Source organism: Arvicanthis niloticus, chromosome 4, assembly GCF_011762505.2.
Source record: "Arvicanthis niloticus isolate mArvNil1 chromosome 4, mArvNil1.pat.X, whole genome shotgun sequence".
NCBI classification, from domain to species: domain Eukaryota; kingdom Metazoa; phylum Chordata; class Mammalia; order Rodentia; family Muridae; genus Arvicanthis; species Arvicanthis niloticus.
The window spans coordinates 134535981-134555432 of NC_047661.1; the positions used below are offsets into that span (position 1 = coordinate 134535981).

The 19452-nt window shown below is 38.1% G+C and overlaps 1 non-coding gene across 1 annotated transcript; it reads left to right on the forward strand.

Annotated features, from left to right (window-relative positions):
• Nucleotides 1–1490: 1490 nt before the first annotated feature.
• Nucleotides 1491–1623, forward strand: LOC117708009 (small nucleolar RNA SNORA17). Its single transcript, XR_004606745.1, has one exon. It is a non-coding gene; the product is annotated as a small nucleolar RNA SNORA17 (small nucleolar RNA).
• Nucleotides 1624–19452: the final 17829 nt, after the last annotated feature.

Below are 19452 nucleotides of genomic sequence, written 5' to 3' on the forward strand. Positions count from 1 at the left end.
AAAAGGAGGTCCAGTGACAGGCTCAAATTGAGATCCAGCTCAGGACGAGGCCCCAAGGCCTGACACTATTACTGATGCTATGGTGAGCTTACAAACAGGGACCTATCATGACTGTCCTATGAAAGGCCCAATAAGCAGCTGGAAGAGTCACATGCAGGTATTTATACCCAACCAATGGACAGAAGCTGGTGACACCTGTAGTTGAATTAGGGAAAAGGTGGAGAGGTATGGTCACCCCATAGGAAGACTAGCAGTCTCAACTAACCTGGACCCCTGACAACTCTCAGACACTGAGTCACCAACCAGGCAGCATACACCAGCTGATATGAGGCCCCCAACACATATACAGCAGAGGACTGACAGGTCTGGACTCAGTCAGAGAAGATACACCTAACCCTGGAGAGACATGGGGCCCCAAGAAATGGGGAGGTCTAGCAAGGTGGGAGTGTGCTGAGGATATTCTCTTGGAGACAGTGGGGCAAGGTGGAAGAGTTATGGGATGTGGAACAGTAGGAGAGTGGACAGGGAGGGGCATAATATCTGGACTCTAAAAAAGATTAAATAATATAAATAAATAAATAAATAATAAATATGTATGTAGAGTAGTTTATCTATATAAAACTCCAATACTAATAAGACACAAGGCAAATGATTGTCTCTTGACAAAACCATACTAACTTGTGACATAAAAATTATTGCTTTAAACATGAAGGTGTTGGATGTTGTCAAAAGATTTTTCAGCATCTAATGAGATGATCATACTTTTTTTCTTTCAAGTTTGTTTATCTTGCATTGACTTTTGGTGATTGTATTCTTCTGCTTAGTGTCAGCCATCTGGTTGTCTCTGGTTTTGGCTGGCCTGGTATTCCCTGGTAGTAGCAGGTTTCTGGGACTGTAAGTAGAGCTGGTCACCCCTTGTTGTCCAGGGTAGTGGCAGACTTCCTAGGAGGCAGGCAGAACTGTGGCCCAGGGAGTACATTGTAGATCTGGGATTTCATGTAGAGGTGTGGACCTGAACATGGAGGACAGAAAGGATGGGGCAGACCTTTCAGCCGCTGGGCTTGCTGGGGACCCAGAAGACCAGATTGTTATTTTAAGTATCATGACTCACTTATTTAAACCAATCAGAATTGTTTATATAATGCCACCTCTAATGATTACAACAAATAGGAAGAGAAATAAGATGTGCTTGCCTTACATACAAGACTAGATGTGGTAGCTCACACCTGTAATCTTAACACTTGGGGGCTGAGGCAGGAGAATTGATACGAATTCAAGAGCACCATGAAAATAAAAATAAAAAGTAAAAACCAATTTTTAAAAACACTACTGATTTCAGCTTTTAAAATAGCTGAATAGACCTTATGAAATTAAACTGCCTGAAGTTAACAGCTAGAAATTCTGGACAAAATATATTAAAACAAAACTAAAACTGCCTAGAAGTGCTTTCTAACATTTACTTAAATGAAAGTATAAAAAACCTGGTAACAACTGTTCCTAAGAAGTGTTGCAGGTGTGAATGCTGTGTCACATGTGTGTCAGTAGGTGGCAGAGAGGAGAAAGGCTGTGTGTATGCTCAGTGTTCTGACCTATGAACATCTGGATGATTACTAAACTAAAATTCCCTGAAAAAAGTGAGCTTGAGAGGACTACCAGTACTATGCCAGGACACTTGGATAGGGAGTTAGCCTGAGAGAACCACTAGTCTGGTGTTGTACAGGCTCTGATGGCTCCCAGGACCAGAATCAGGACCAGGAAGTAAGCCAGAGACAAGAAAAAATCCCATCTGGGACTGAGTGCCCCCAAGCAGGAGTGAGGCTGTGACAGACAACCCTCACAAAAGGCCACTCAGGCAGGACCACTAGACAAGCACCATACGGCCTGGACAGGAAGCTAGCCTAATGACCACCATTCAAGCACTGTGCAGGCCTAGGACAGAGGAGCAGAGACCATGTCTAAGACTACCCCTGTCCAGTGCACACAAGCAAAGCATAGTACTCCTGAGACCACTCTTTGACAACCCCAGACACTCAGAAACCCCAGGTACCACTAAGAGGAGGAAGTAAGTAGTAGGAAATGGAAGATGAAGACAAAAAGAAAGATACAGGCACAATGAAGAGAGTCAGAACTGGAGACTTGAGAATAGTGAGGAACAGCCTGAGGTGAGTAACTGGTGATGCCACCTGGGATCATGATGAGTTTCTGGCCTGTGCTGGCACCAGGGACCATGTCTGGCACCATATCCCTGAGGCAGCCTGGGTCTGTTACCACTAAATTTCAGGTGGACATCCCTGGTCTGGGCTGCTGACCATGAAAATGTTGATGTCTGAGGACTGTTCAGAACTGACCCCACCCCTCACTGGGCATGGGGTTGAGTTGGCCCTGAGGTCATGAGAGTAGGAGAGCTGACCTAACCCTTAGTTTAACTGTGAGTCCCTGAACATTGAGGGAGTTTCAGGTGAGTTAGTCCCCAAGGATATGACAATAGGATTCTTTGTCCCTACCACACATTATTAGTGTGGTGTTATGGACAGAGAGAGAGAGAGGGAGAGAGAGAGGAGAGAGAGAGAGAGAGAGAGAGAGAGAGAGAGAGAGAGAGACCCTCCCATAACCTATCACCACCTACAATGGGAAGGAGATCTGGCCCTGGGATCATGGGAGCAAGAAAGCTAGCCATGCCTTTTACCAGCTGCAGTACTCAGGAGAATGAGCTCTAAACCTCACCTGGGCAGGACAGTAGATCTGACCCTGATGACAGTGGTGGGTGCATGATCCCATTCTCTTCCTTTTGCCACCTATGGCAGACAGGAGATCTTAAGGTCATCAGAGCAGGGGAGCTGGCCCTGTCCCTCACCTGCTGCAGCATGTGGGAGAGTAGGCACTGTACCTCACCTGAGCAACACAGTAGAGCTGCTCTTGTTGTAGGTGAGCTGATCTTGAGGGCATGGGTATGAGAGAGCAAACCCTGCCTCCTGTCTGCTGGGTGGTGGAGTGGATGAGGAAGAGATTCCTTCCTCCCTTTCCTCATCCCTCATCATGTATGGCAGGCAGGAGAGCTAGCCCAGATGCCATGAGAATGGAAGAACTGGCCAAGTCCTTCACTGGCTACAACAGGAGAACAGGCACTACACCTCATCTAGGCAGCAAAATAGAGCTGTCCTTGGTAGTAGGGCATTGCTGGTGTTCTGGCCATGAGGCCATGAGAGTAGGAGAGCTAGGAGGCCGACCAGCACAAATACCACTCAGGCCCAGCCAGATCCAGGGCTTTGAATGGACCCACCCCAATATCTACCCCATCTATGCACTGCTGGATTGCATGAAGCGACTGATTGTACATATCCAAACCTACAGGATTTCCAAAACATAGGGCAATAAGATATCCAAGAGGAATCCAAGTAAGGTTCCAGGATGGGTAGACTACCAGAGAGAGAGGCCCCGTATCACTCCAAGGAATTGGTGCAATGAGTCTTTGCAAGCAAGAAGGTACAGACAAAAGGGAATACTGAGGAACATTGTCATACTACAGCTTCCACAATGAGATAGTTTTTTCTCTGTTAATGGGGAGGTTGCAAGGGTGGAGGGCAGGTAAAATTGAAGAAAGAGATAAATGACATTGGGTTATATGATATGAAATTTACAAAGAACCAATAAAAGCTGAAAATGATTTTTTTAAAAAAAATATGAACATAATATGCAGGATTGTGAAGGTTTCAGGTTAATAGCAAACTGTGAATCTGCAAACACTGAAGAACTGATTTTGTCTTTTAAAAGAAAAAAGTATAGATGAAATGATTAAATAAATACCATTGATTCAAGAATTAGTATCAAGGACTCAACCTATATTAAACATGGTTATAAAAAAAACTGCCAACATAAATCCCACACTGGCTCTGCTTCAAGCAATTTGGGGTTACACTAATTAATTACCTAACAGATACATAATCTACCTTGTCCATAAGATACAGATACAATTTTGTCAGCTTTGAGCAGAGGGATCAAGTAAGAGGCTGAACAGAGAGCCAATCAAGAATTGGAAGTTTGAGATTGTGTTTATAAAAAAGCAAAGAAGAGATGGGTGCAGAGGCAATAGTGAATCACAGAAGAGAAGAGTGAGTGATAGATAACATGCACATTTGAGGTAAGGAATGTCTGGGTCAGGCCTTTCTTTTTTAAAGTGACATGAGGAAGAGCAGCTAATGACAATAGTAAAGTGGACTAGAAGTTTCTGCCAATTGTAAAATAGGCAGAAAAAAAAACACTTTAGGAAAACTGAGAAGTGAGGTTAGAAATAGCTACAGAAAAGTACATGCTGTCAAGAACATGATATAGCTGTCTCCTTAGAGGTCTGCCAAAGACTAACACATTCAGAGGATGATGCTCACAGTTAACCACTGATATGATCAAGGGTTTCCCAATGGAGAACTTAGAGAGAAGACTGAAGAAGCAGAAAGGGTTGGTGACCCCAGAAGGAATGCAACAATACCTAACAACTAGAGCCCTCCTCCCCCCCAGGTCTAAACCACCAGCCTGGGAGCACATAGGGAGGGACCCATGACTCCAGTGGTATATGTAGGAAAGGATGGCCTTTTCGGGCATAGGTGGCAGAGGAGTTTCTTGATCCCATAAAATATGAAGACAGAGTGGGGGGTGAATATGAAGGTGGGGAGGGGGTAGTGGGGGTAGTGGTAGGTGCAGGCACAGCCTCATAGAAGCATGAGGAGTGGGGATGGGATAGGAGGTTTCTGGGTGGTGGGAGGAAGTGGGATAAGGGGATAAAATCTGAACAGTAAATATAATACCCAATTTTTAAAAAAAGGGAGATGAAAAAAGAAAAAAGAGAAAAAAAGGAAAAAAGAAAGAAAAAAAGAAAAATCGGAGATTTAATAACACAAAGGGAAGGATTTAGAAATTTAGGAGGTAGTTTATGTTAATGGAAACAGCATCATAGAAACTGGAAAATCACACCCTCATAGAAGCACAAGGAGGGGGTATGGGATAAGGGGTTCCTGGGTGGTGGGGGAATGGGATAAGGGGATAAAATTTGAAATGTAAATATTATAACCAATTTTAAAAAGAAAAAAAAAAGAAAAGTTGTTAGAACCAACATCTTTAAAAAAATGTCAGCCCTCTAGGAAAAATTTTTTTTCTTGATACTAAAACTTGTTCTGAGAATTGCATATTGCAGAATACACAGCCTTGGTGTATCTACTCATCAAGGAAATTGAGCAGACCTGCTCAAACCTTCGATGTCCAGGAATTCCATCTGGATGCAGTGAAGACACAGCATCAGAGGCTTATCAATTTACTCTTCCCCCCACCCCTCTTCTAATATCTCAATGCTTGTAATCAGCTTGAAGAACTTAAAGAAGAGTCAGTGCCCCTATACCCTGGGCTTAGGGACTAAGGGGGTTAATATTGGGCTGTCTTTCTAGGGAAAAGTAGTGGTTTTGTTGGAACAGGGAGGATTAGCTAGGATTTATTGCATAGCCATAACCTATTGGTAGAAATCTGTATAATTATTATCAAGATGAAGCCAATTTCTTAAATGGCACAAAATTTACTTTGATTTCAAATTTAAGGTTTTCATTGGTACGAGCTTCTTATTGATATAAAAGTGAAATGAATATTTATACTCTCATGGGCATTGTGCCTGTATAACACATTTAGGAATACAAGGCTTAGACCCAGTCCTTCTTTAACTTTTTAAACTGATTTGAGATGGTTAGCCTGTGAGTTAAGGGGCTATAGAAAATTCATGGCTTGGAGTTTATTGTTAGGGTGTTTTCTATATTTTATTTAGAAATAGCTGACAGGAGTTAACAGACAACAGTCCAGGTTACCTTACATGGATAGTTGGTTTTCAAAACGTCAGAAGTCCATAGAATTGATGTTACAAACATTTCTATCTTAATGTTCATTTTGATTAGAGACCTGTCTGCTCCTGACAGCTTCCTGTCTTGGATTCTAAGAAGAAATTGAGCACCCCTGGAGTTACTCCAGTTGTGTGGAGACAGCCACTAGGCAAGAATTGCCTCTTTCCATCTACAGACAAATTATTGTCCAGAAAAGGACACACTTGCAGAATAGTCGACTGATTATATCTGCCTAGACAGAGTAATCAGCCCTTAATAATTCTGCATCACTAAGGTCTGTCAGATGATTCTGGGCCAGAAGGCTGAAGATTTGATGCTCCAACGTTTGGTAGTATAGGGCTTTCCAGGTGTTCAGTGGTCTCTATAAAATGGCTAAGTTTTAGAAGCTATGATTAGTGCTTCCCATAATTTCAGTTAACTCAGCCATTTTGGATTTCTGACAGGGTTGAAGACCTATAGTCTCATAGCCAATCCTTGCTATTTACTTTGAGAGAAAAGATCTGAGTGGATGGTTTTCAGCTGACATTCATTCTAAAGCCAAGAAAAAAGCCAGGTTCAAAACTAAGTGTTTTAGTTAGGAGAGATGACAGAGGTCCTGGTTAGTCAACAAAATGATGGACTGGGTATAAGGACTATCTTGTACCTCACTGGTACAAATAGGCATAATTATGCTTTAATTGTATTTTGAGAGAAAAGTTTTATTTTAACAGGAAGGGTGATATTTAGGAGGAGCTAAGGAGGAAGGAGTACTGAGAGGAAGAGATGGAGTAAGGAGAGGAGAAGAAGAAGGAGAGGAGAAGCTAGGTGATGAGAGAGAGAAAGAGAGAGAAGGGGGGCATGGAGGCAGATGTTCATGTGTCTCCACCAGTCAAAGATAGTTGATATATCTAGGTTGGGTATTGGGTTACACTTCTGATTGAGCATTACCAAACTTATAAAGCCTTTGATTAACATTTTAAAAATTTGTATAAAAGCAAAAAGGAAAAGGGGGCATGGGATGGGGGTTTTCTAGACAGGGGAAGTGGGGAAAGGAGATGGCATCTGAAATGTAAATAAAATATCCAATTAAAAAAAGAAATAGCTACAGAAGCACTGAAACTGGAAGTTAATATGAAAGTTAAGGTGTAATCTGTAGCATACATGTCTCTTCATACATCAGCAAAAGAAAACTATTGCCAACTCACTCCCAAAAAGCCTGGGCAGCTTAAGATAGGAGTGTATAGCTTGCTTTCAAACATTGTCTGTGTTTTAGAAGTGGACATGAGAAAAAGAGAATGGAAATATTCTAAGGTACCAGAATATAAGACATTTCTCAAAAAATATCAAATAGCTTTGAGGGTCAATCTTTTTTAGAAAGATTACAAGACATTGGATAACTAAGGTCAACCAGTCAGTTGAGGAATAGTTACCTATCACTTTCAAACACTTACTGGTTATCTCTATAAATTTGAGCTCAAATAAAAAACTTCAAAATAACCTTTTTTTTTGAAGTAGGGTGGTTCTGTAGTTTTATAGCTGACTTCTTGCCTCACTTCACTGAGGTGTCTCTTCTTTAACTTATGACAGATAATTTTGACTTTATTTACATGCACACATGTATGCATAAATGCACATGTACATATGCTCACAATTTTGCACACACTGTTCTTTGGGTGCCAATGCTTCTGAACAGAGTGTATGGCATACAATGGCTAATAAATAGTATCTAATGGAATTACCTTCCAAGTAATGGAGGGCAATCTACAGAAACTATCATTTAAACATAACCCAGGCACCTCTGTAGTGGTGGGATGCCCAGTTTCTTTATTACTAAACATCATGGATCCTCAGTGGACAAAGGAAGGGAACTTATGTCTAATAGGATTAGCTGATTTTCTTTCCTGTGCCAAATGTTTCCCCTTCACGTGAGTATTTCTGAATCTTCAGAGATACCTTGAGAAAAAATGAAACATCAATAAACAAGAACTATGATTTTCCTTTTCTGAATACTACAAAAAAGAAGTAAACAACACACACTTTATCTTAGATATAGACAGGTAGTCTTGTCTGCGAAACTTTAAATTATCAAGATCTAAATCTAAGGAAGTCTATGTACTGAGTCTTTGTCTTCCCCTAAATGTTGTATTAACACAAAATGGCTGTCTTGCCATTTTAGTATTTAATTTTGGAAATAGCTTTTTAGCTTGCAGGATTCAGTTTTCAATGTTACTCCTCTGGTCATAGTCACTGAATTCTCAGGGCTAGAAATGGATGAATTATGCATTTTAGTGCGATTCTCTGTACACAAGTTGCTATTGACTGTGAGATGTCAAATCTTTTAAACTCAGACTCCATTTTAGAAAACCTGACCTAAGTTAGGTCTAGACTAACAGGCTAGTACCATACATTAGTTTCTAAGTTACCCCACAACAAAACCCAACCCTAGCTCTAGTCTCTAGGCTCACCCCCCAACAAGACCTGTGTCTCCAAGTTACACCCTTAATGAGACCGGCATCTCCAGGTTATTATCCAAACAGATCTGCACCCTCCAGGTTATAAGTCCATCCCCTGCCTAAGCATTGATAATGCTACAATGTTTTCTACATTATTGTAAAAAGGAAGAATCACTTATATTTTGCTTTCAACCAAAAGATAGACGTGATAAACCTTAGTAAATGGCATGGATGATAATAGCCAAGACATCACAAAGTTAACCTCTTGTGGCAGTTAACTAAGCTGCAAATGCAGATTAAAAGTTCTTGAAGGAAGTTAAAAAGCATTTCTTCAGGGAACAGATATGTTGAAATCAAATAGCCTTACTGTTAATACAAAGAAAATTTTGGTGATCTAGATAAATAAAACCAGATATAGCCTTCCCCTAAGCCAAAGTTCAATTCAGAGTGGGAATTTGATCTTTATTTTTAGGTATATGAAACATAAAAGACATATTATTGATGCAGAGAAAATGCAGAAGCTATCAGTGTATGGTTCAAGAAGAGTAAAGACACACCATCTCCATAATGTGAGGCATGTAGTGAGTTAGAGGGAGCTGATATTGAAGCTGCAGCAAGTGATCCAGAGTTTGAGGAGGATAACAAATTGCATAAAATAACTGCTGTATCAGGAACTTATACAACTAGTCACTTTAGTTAAAACCAATGCTCATTACTATTCTCAGCATTCTAGAACTATTAAGAATTAAGCTAAATCTGCCATACCCATGAGCGATAAATGCAAAAAACACATAATGGTGCATCTGTTTACTACATGATTTACTGAAGATTTAAAATTGATATTGATAACTACTGTTCAAAAAAGAATCCTTTAAAAATGTAATTGCATGTAGATGATGCACTTAGTCATTTACAAGCTCCGATAGAGACACAAATTGAGGTTAGAACTATTTTCATAACATTAATGTAACATCCATTTTTTCAGCTTGAACATCAAGGAGTAATTCCAACTTTTAAGTGTTATTGTGGTTGTCACAAACGCTGAATCTTCTGGGAAATTCTAAGCAAAGCAAGTTACAGACCTCTGTAGTGGATTTACAACCCTAGATTCATTAAGAACATTTGTGATTCATGAAAGGAGGTCAAAATATCAAGAGAAACAGGAGTTTAGGGAAAAGCTTACTCTAATATTTATAAATGAATTTATGACTTTAGGGGCTTCAGAATTTCAGTGGAGGAAGTAATTGCAAATGTAGTGGCTTCTAACACCTGAATTTTAAAAAAAAGAGCCTGAGCCAATAAATTAGGAAAAAAATGATTCCACCCTTAGCAAATGCAAATCGTGTCTATACTGAACATCCACCTTACCTCAGTCAGAATTACTCATATTAAAAAGGCAAACAGCATTTTCTGGAGCCCTGTTGACAGCAGAGCTCTGCCTGAATTTCCAGAGACCTCCAGGCACCAGAGACAACAAGACCTATCAACATCTGGGGCAACCAGGTAGAACTCTGTCCCAAGCCCCTTGCTTACCAGGTCTCCTTAGGTATATCAAACAGCTGCAAACTTCGTCCTGTCCTCTGCATATCATTTCCCACCCACAAGTCTGCCTGCATTTTCAGAGGCCAACCAGAAGCTGGCGCTACCAGGGACAACCAGATGGCTAAAGGCCAACACAATCAACAAGGGCCATATTGCACTATGTTTCTAGCAGCCTTTTTTATAATAGCTGGAAGCTGGAAACAACCCAGATGTCTATCAACAGAAAAATGAATATAGGAATTGTGGTACATTTACACAGTGGAGTACTACTCAGCTATTAAAAACAATGACTTCATGAAATTTACAGGCAAATGAATGGAACTAGGAAATATCATCCTGAGTGAGGTAACCCAGACACAGAAGAACACAGATGGTATGTACTCACTGGTAAGTGGATTTTAGCCAAAAGCTCAGAATAGCCATGATATAACCCATGAACCAGATGCAGCTCAAGAAGAAGGAAGTCCAAAGTGTAGATGCTTCAATTCTACATAGAATGGGGAACAAAACAATCATAGAGGTAAAGGGGGAAAGATATCTGGGAGAAGAGAGGAAGGGGAGAGAAAAGGGAGTACAGAGACAGATATTGGAAGGGACAGGAGAGAAGTACAGAAGGTCAGGAAATTGAATAGAAACATACAGCACTGGAGGATAGGAAAGCTGTTGTAGCCACTAGAAAGTCCCAGACTCCAGGGAAGTGAGAGGTTCTCAGGAGCCAATGGTGATGACTTTTGCCAAAATACCCAGCAAAGGAGAGATAGAACCTGTAGAGAACTGATCCAGCAGATAGGCATAGCCCCCAGTTAAGAGATGTGGCCACCCATTCCATCTCAAAAATTTTAAACCAGAAATGTTCCTGCCCAAAGGAAAGACAGGAAGAAAAAAATAAAATAGAGACTGAAAAAAAGGCAATCTAGAGACCATCCCAACTAGGGATTCATCCCATCTGCAGACACCAAATTCTTACACTATTACTAATGCCAAGAAGCACTTGCTGAAAGAAGACTGGTATGGCTTTCCGCTGAGAGGCTCTACCAGCACCTGACCAATACAGATGTAGATTCTCACAGCCAAGCATCGGACTGAGCCCTGAGACCCTAATGGGAGACCTAGGGGAAAGGACTGAAGAAGCTGAAAGAGATTGGAATGCCATAAGAAGAACAAGATCAACTAACTGGACCACCCAGAGTTCTCAAGAACTAAATCACCAACCAAAGAGTATACAAAAATTGAGCCAGGACTCCAGCTACATATGTAGCAGAGGATTACCTTAACTGACATCAGTGGGAGGGGAGGGAGGCTTGATGCCCCAGCCTAGGGGGATGCTAGGAGGATGAGATGAGAGTGGCTGAATGGGTGAAGTAGCACTCTCATAAAGGCAAAGTGCAGGGAAGAAAGGTGATAGATAGGGGGTTGTGGAGGGGTAACCAGGAAGGGGGATATTATTTGAAGTGTAAACAAAATGATTAATAATAATAACAATAATAGCAGCCAAAGAAATATGGCACCATGATAGCCCAATTTACATACTACAGCAAGCCCATGATATCCTAACACAGCCAAAGCATAATGAAATAACCTTAATTCCAAACTTACAAAAATGATAGAGACCTTTAAAAAAGAAATGAGGTTCTTCAGAAAATTGGAAATAGATCTACCTGAAGACCCAGCAATAACACTTTTAGGAATATATTCAAAAGATGTCCCACCATGCCACAAGGGCATATGTTCCACTATATTCATAGTGGCCTTTTGTGTGATAGCCAGAAGCTGGAAACAACCCAGAAGTCCCATCACAAAAGAATGCATACAGAAAATGTGGTTCATTTACACAATGGAATACTACACAACTATTAAGAATGAGGACGTCATGAGGTTTGCAGGCAAATGAATGGAACTAGAAAATATCACCCTGAGTGAGGTAACTCAGACCCAAAAAAGATATGCATGGTATGTACTCAGTAATAAGTAGATATTAGGCAAAACAAAAAGTGCCAAATACTCAAGATAGAGCCCATAGAATTTTAAAAGGTCAGCAAGCTAAAGGGCCCAAGTAAGGATGCCTCAGTCCCACTTGGGAGGGAGAAGAAAGTAACCACAAGGGGGGAGGGAGGTATCTTGGGGTAAAAGAGGACAGGGCAAGGCAGAGAGAAGAACTTAATTTGGTACTGGGTAGGGGAAAAGGACTAAAATCCCTGAGGGTCAGCAGAAAGAGTGAAAACACGCTACTTCAGGAGGTAGGAAGTTGGGGGGACCCTCCAGAATGTACCAGAGACCTGGGAGGTGAGAGACTCTCAGGACTCAAAGAGAGGGACCATGAATGAAATGCCCTACATTGGGTAAAGGAAATTTGTAGAGCCCACCTCCAGCGAAAGTCAGGGCTTCAAATGAGGAATGTGGTTGCCATCCCACAGTAAAAACTCTGACCCATGAGTGTTCCTGTCTGAAAGACTTCAGAGATGGAAATGGAAAGGAACCTGAGGAAAAGAAGGTCCAATGACAGGCCCAAAGTGGGATCCAGCTCAAGGAGAGGCCCTAAGACCTAACACTATTACTGAGGCTATGGAGCACTCACAAAAAGGGACCTATCATGGCTGCTCTGCAAAAGACCCAACAAACAGCTGAAAGAGTCAGATGCAGATATTTGTACCCAGCCAATGGACAGAAACTGCTGAACCCTGTGGGAATTAGGGGAAACCTGGAAGAAGCTGAGGAGAAGGGCAACTGTGTAGGAAGATGAGCAGTCTCAATTAACCTGGACCACCAAGATCTCTCAGACACTGGAACACCAACCAAGCAGCATACACCAGCTGATATGAGGGCCCCAACACATATACAGCAAAGGACTGCCAGGTCTGGACTTAGTCAGAGAAGATGCACCTACCCCTCAAGAGACTGGAGGCACTAGGTGTTTAGAGGTCTGGTTGGGGTGGAAGTGGGAATGGGGAAATCTTCGTGGAAACAGGGGGCAGGAGGAGGTATGAGATTTGGAACAACCAGAGGGTGGACCAGGAGAGGAATAAAATATGGAGTTATTAATTAATTAACTAATTAATTAATTAAAAAAGAAATGAATAAACTCCTTAATGAAGTACAGGAAAGTAAAAGTAAACCAATATAGAAAGTAAATAATTCTGTTCAGGACCTGAAAATGGAAATAGAAGCGATAAAGAAAACACAAACTGAGGGAATTTTGAAGATGGAAAACCTAGGGAAAGGAATGGGCTCTATAAGATGCAAACATCACCAACAGAATACAAGAGATGGAAGAAAGAATTTCCAGCATAGAAGATGTGATTAAAGAAATTGATATATCAGCCAAAGAAAATGTTAAACATATAAAAAGTTCTTATCACAAAATATACAGGAAATCAAGAACACTATGAAAAGAAAACCCTAAGAAATATAGAAGGAGAGGATTCACACCTCTGGGAACCATAAAATATTTTCAACAAAATCATAGAAGAAAATTTCCCTAAACTAAATTAAGAGATGCCTATAATCAAGCAATAAGCTTACAGAATATCAAATAGATTAGACCACATAAGAAAATTCTCCTGCCACATAATTGTCAAAACACTAAATGTAGAGAACAAATAAAGACTATTAAAAGCTACAAGGAAAAAAGGCCAGGTAACATATAAAAGTAGATCGATCATAATTAGACCTGATTTCTCAACAAAGACTCTAAAATCCAGACGAGCCTAGATGGATGACTTGCAATCTCTGAGAAACCACAGATGATAGCCCATACTAGTATACCTAGCAAAACTTTCAATCGTGATAGATGAAGAAAACAATATATTGCAAGAAAAAATATAAACAATATTTTGTCCACAAATCTAGAACTATAGAATATACTAATAGAAAGATGCCAACTCAAGGAGGTTAACTACAGCCAAGATAATACAGTAAATAAATAACCCTATACCAACAACACCAAAAGACGGGAAGCACTAAACACACAAACACACAAGCACAGAGAGAGAGAGAGAGAGAGAGAGAGAGAGAGAGAGAGAGAGAGAGAGAGAGACTACCAACATCACATCAAAATAGCAGAAATTAACAATCATTTGTCATCAATATGTCTCAACATTAGTGGACCCAAGTCTCCAATAAAACAACATAGGCTAACAGAATAACTGTAAAAGCATGATCCATCACTTTGCTGCATGTAAGAAATACACCTCAGTATCAAAGATAGATATTAACTCAGAGTAAAAGGCTGGAAAAAAGATTTCCAAGCAAACAAACTGAAGAAGAAAAATCTAATTTACTCATGATAGTTGAGAATAAGACAGTCAAGTTTTAAACAATAACGGTAGCAAATATTTTTGCCTATGGTGATTATAGCCTGTTCTTTGATACTTTAGACTTAATCTGCCATGCAAAGATATTTGAAAGGCAAACTAAATAAAAAACATTATAATCACTTAATTTATAAATGTAAGAATATATATCACTATAAAAAGAGGTAGATTAGCATGTAACTTAAGTTTTGAATAAATTTAATTGCTATATATTGATCCATATTTTCAAAAATAGCCTTAGTAAATATTACTTGGAAATATGGGGTGAGAAAATGCATTGCATATATATTTAAAAGTTCTGACTCATAGTGTTTGTTATTTAGTTTATACATATGTTCAATAATTACATTCACCCTCAATAAGCCTACACTAAAAAGTTCATTGGATGAAGACAGGTATATATTGAACATCAACCATATTTCTACAGTCAAATGATGCTTAATTTTTCTAATTAATTTTTCCAAATCTTACTAACTTCCTAAATGTTTTTGTTAGTAAATCATACCACTAACATTTTATAGTGCTTCAGTTTAGGCAATGAATTGCTTTGAAGCCTAAATGCAACAACAAAGTCAATATATTTTGGAAAGGTTGGGAGCCTTGGCAACTTCAGAGAGGGAAGGAGAACATGAATCACAAAATATTGCCTGATATCAAAATCTTGTTTCATATAAAAAAGATGGACCTTGGTGCGAGTACTACCCTCTTAAGCTAGCCACCCATTTGCTGGGTCAAGACAATGGCACAGATATGTCCTCTCTCTCTCTCTCTCTCTCTCTCTCTCTCTCTCTCTCTCTCAACTGATTTTGTGTTCCAACCACAATAGCATGACTTGCTTCTTACTCCCTGTTTCTGAAAACCTGTTATTAAGAAGCCAATCTGCTATTGTTCCCTCTTTTGTAAACTTAGATGGCCTACCTGTTTATGTTCTTGATCTTGTGATGCTATTTTACACACATTGCTTGTTCAATCTTAAAACCTGTACACCCAGAAGATTTTGGTTTACAGTATTAGCTGTGAATCTATGCTGAGTCCCTGACTGTTAAGTTTGCTATTTAATAAAGTTGCTGGTTAAGAAAAAACAGATGTTCAAACAAAATTAACCAAAATAATGGGGAAAGAAACTTTATATTCATCAAAATAGAAATCTACAAAGTTGATATTTCAATTCTGAATATCTATGACCCAAATGCAAGGGTACCCACATCCATTAAAAAAATGACTGAAGCTTAAATGACACACTGCACTGTACAAATTAATAGGGAGACATTTTAACACCTGCTCTTACCAATAGACAGGTAATCCAGGCAGACACTAAACAGAAAAAATGAAAATAAAAAATGTCATAAACTAAATGGACCTAACAGACATCTACAGAATTTCTCACTCAAACACAAAAGAATTCACCTTTTTTCACAACACCTCATTGAATCTTCTCCAAAAGTGACCACATATTGTGTCAAGAAAACAAGCCTCAAAACACACAAGAAAATTGAATCCCCTTATATTTTTTCAGTGTACTATAGATTAAAGCTAGAGTTCAACAAAAACAGAAACAAAGAAAGCTTATAAACTCATAGAAACTGAACAATTCTTTATTCAATGACCAAGAATGAAATTAAGAAAGAAATTAAAAAATTTTTAGAACTCAATGAAAATGAAGGCACATCATAGCCAAACATATAGAATACAGTGATAGCAATATTAAAAAGAAAGTTCACAGCATTAAGAATACTCATTAAAAAATGGAGAGATCTCATACAAGCCACTTAACAGTACATGTGAAAGGTCAATCTAAAGAAATGAACACACTAAGAGAAATAAATGCCAGAAAATAATCAAACTCAGGGCTGAAATGAATTAATTAGAAACAGGGAGAACAACACAAATAATCCTGGATAGGTGTTTTTGTTGATGTTTTGTTTTTTTGTTGGAAAAGCATAAAAAATTGACAATCTCTTAGTTAATCTAACTAAAAGGCAGAGGGAGAATATAAAAGTTAACAAGATCAGAAATTAAAAAGGAGACATAGCAGAAGATACTGAGGAAAAACAAAGAATGAATAGGTCTTATTTCAAAGCCCTGTACTTCACAAAATTGAAAATTTACATGAAATGGATGATTTTCTAGATAGATACCACTTACCAAAATTAAATCAAAATCAGGTAAACATTTTAAATAGACATATAACACTTAAGGAAATAGAAGCAGTAGTTAAAATACTCCCAAGCAAAAAGAACCAATAAAAGACCCAAGACCCAATGACTTAAACACAGAATTTTGCCAGATAATCAAAGAAGAGTTAATACCAATACTTTTCAAATTACTCAAAAAAAAAGAAAAAAGAAACAGAGGAACACTGCCAAACTTATTCATGACATCACAGTCACTCTAATACATAAACCACAAAAAGACTCAACAAAGAAAGAGAATTTCAGAGTATGTTCCCTTATGAACATTGATCAAAAATATTCAAAAAATTCATGCAGACCAAATCCAAGAACACATCCAAAACATTATATTCCATGATCAAGTATGCTTTATCCAAGGGATGCAGAGATGGTTCAACATATAAAAAATCTATCAAAGTAATACACCATAAATAAACTGAATGGAAAAAAAACTATGATTATCACATTAGATGTTGAAAAAGTATTTGACAAAATGCAAAACCCCTTCATGATAAAAGTATTGAAGAGATCAAGGATACAAGGCCAATGCATAAACACAATTAAGACAAATATACAGCAAGCTGATAGGCAGCATCAAATTAAATTGAGAGAAACTTACAGCAATTCCACTAAAATCATGGACATAACAAGGCTGCCCACTCTCTCCATATCTATTCAATATAGTACTTAAAGATTTAGCCATAGAAATAGACAACTAATGGAGATATGATAAAATACATAAGTCACCCCAAATATTCTACCTGAGCATTCCTACAGCCTATAAACTCCTTCAATAAAGTGGCTAGATGCAAAATTAACTCAAAAAAAAAATCTTTAGCCCTTCTTTACACAAACAATAATTAGGTAGAGAAAAATAGAGAAATAACACTCTAGAATAATCACAAATAATAAAAGTATCTTCTCTTAACTCTAACCAAGCAAGCGAAATAACTGTATAACAAGAACTTCAAGTCTCTGAAAAAGACTTCAGAAGATGGAGAGATCTCCCATGGCCATGAATCAGTAAGATTAACATAACAAAAATGGCTATCTTTCCAAAAGCAATTTACAGATGCAATGCAACTGCCATCAAATTCCAACACAATTCTTTACAGACCTTGAAAGAACAATACGCACCTTCATATAAAAATCCCCAAAATCTTAGGATAGCTAAAGCAATCCTGTATAATAAAAGAAATTCTGGAGGTATCACCATACCTCAATTCAAGCTGTACTACAAAGCAGTAGTAATAAAAACTGCATTGTATTTTCATAATAACAGATAGGTTGATCACAGAAATAGAATTGAAGACTCAGAAATAAACCAACATACCTATAAACAATTGATTTTTGACAAAGCCAAAAATATAAAACGGAAAAAAGAAAGCACCTTCAGCAAATAAGGGAAACTAGGAGGAGAGGGAGGAAGGAAAGCTGTGATTGAAATGTAAATTAATTAATTTTCAAAAAGACAGATAGTAATACATGCAAGTAAGGATGTGAGGAAAGCCTTAAACATTGATGTTAGGAATGTAAATTGGTTTAGCTACTATGTAAATGAGTATTTGATCCATTATACAACACCTAGCTATTTATTAGAAAGATATGAAGAGGACATACTACAAAAAAATTATCATATGGTTACATTTGTCATGGGATTATTCACAACACCCTTTATATAGAACCAGCTTAGATGCCTGGCAATGAATGACTAGATTACAGAAGAATAGATCACATACATGCACTATGTTATTCAACCATAAATAAGAATGAATTACTGTCATTTAAAACAAAATGTTTGTAACTAGGGGTTTTTCTGCTAAATGAAATAAGCCAGACACAAAAAGAACAAGCATTGTAAGTTTTTAATAATATTAAAAAATATATTAAAACTTTTTAAGTAAGAGAGACACTAATAGAGAAGATGGGGACCAGAAAAAGTAGAAAGAAGAAAAGACAATAGAAAGAAATATGTTCAGAAACTAATTTTCATTGCTAATATGCACTAAGAAAGAGAACCTGAAATCAAACTTAAGTTGCAATTTTTACCTAAAATGCTCTCACCCACATCTTAGACTACAGTATAATCTAATAAAAATGTATATATACCAAGAAAAAAGCTAAACAGTGTGACCAAAAATAGTATCTTTATTATAGTGTCTAGAACTCAACATATACTATCTATGAAGTTGGTGTATAAAATAAGTTACCTTTTATAGAACTACATTACTGATGTTAATTGACTAATTTTGCCTACATATAAGTGGCCTTAAGGGAGGTAATGTCCATACATTATTATTTTTGTGTTTATTCATCCTTGAAAAATTGAGTCACAAATTGGGGTAAATGTCTAAAGTTGTGCACTGATCTCAGAGAGCTGTGAATGAATGTAGAATCAATGTCAGCTCCACTTCCTTGCCTTCCTGCTGCATATTACAACAATATGATAAAAGTATCACCTGAATTAACCCACTTGGCTTCAAGGGTAGTGGGGAAGGAAGAAAACACTAAACAAGGATTATAATTAATTTGAATTTGAAAGTAAGTTGTTTTGTGGTGAATGGTATGAAGCACATTTAATCAGAAGGTTATGACTGAACTTTATAAAATAAAAATCTAATTGATTATGCTAGAATAAGCATAAGCAGAAAAATGTGTATGCAACTTATAAATTATGACCATAGTTATCTAAATATATTGTAAAAGAGTACATTACGTGAGTTTGGAGTCAATGATTTTATTCTTTCTTTGTATCCCCCACCTGGAAGCTACTGCAAAAACCTTGACTGGTCGGGTCACAACAGCAAGCTTATGGAAGAAAAGTTCAAAAGCACTGTACTAGTGCAGCAATAAAAATTCAGCGTACTTGGGCACAGTTGCAGCTTCCTTGTAAGCATTATTATTGCAAAAGCAAATGAAATTTAGTAGTAATTAGAAGAAAACAATCCATGACCTGGATAAACATACATTATCTAAGGAATATTTGAAAGAAATTCAAGAAAGAATAAGATCACAAGATCAATGAGGCTAGAAATAAAAATTCCATCAGCTTTCATATTTAAAAACTTGACAGACATGGCACAGGCTAATCAATTTGCTTGTTTGGTTTAAGCTGGAGCAAGAA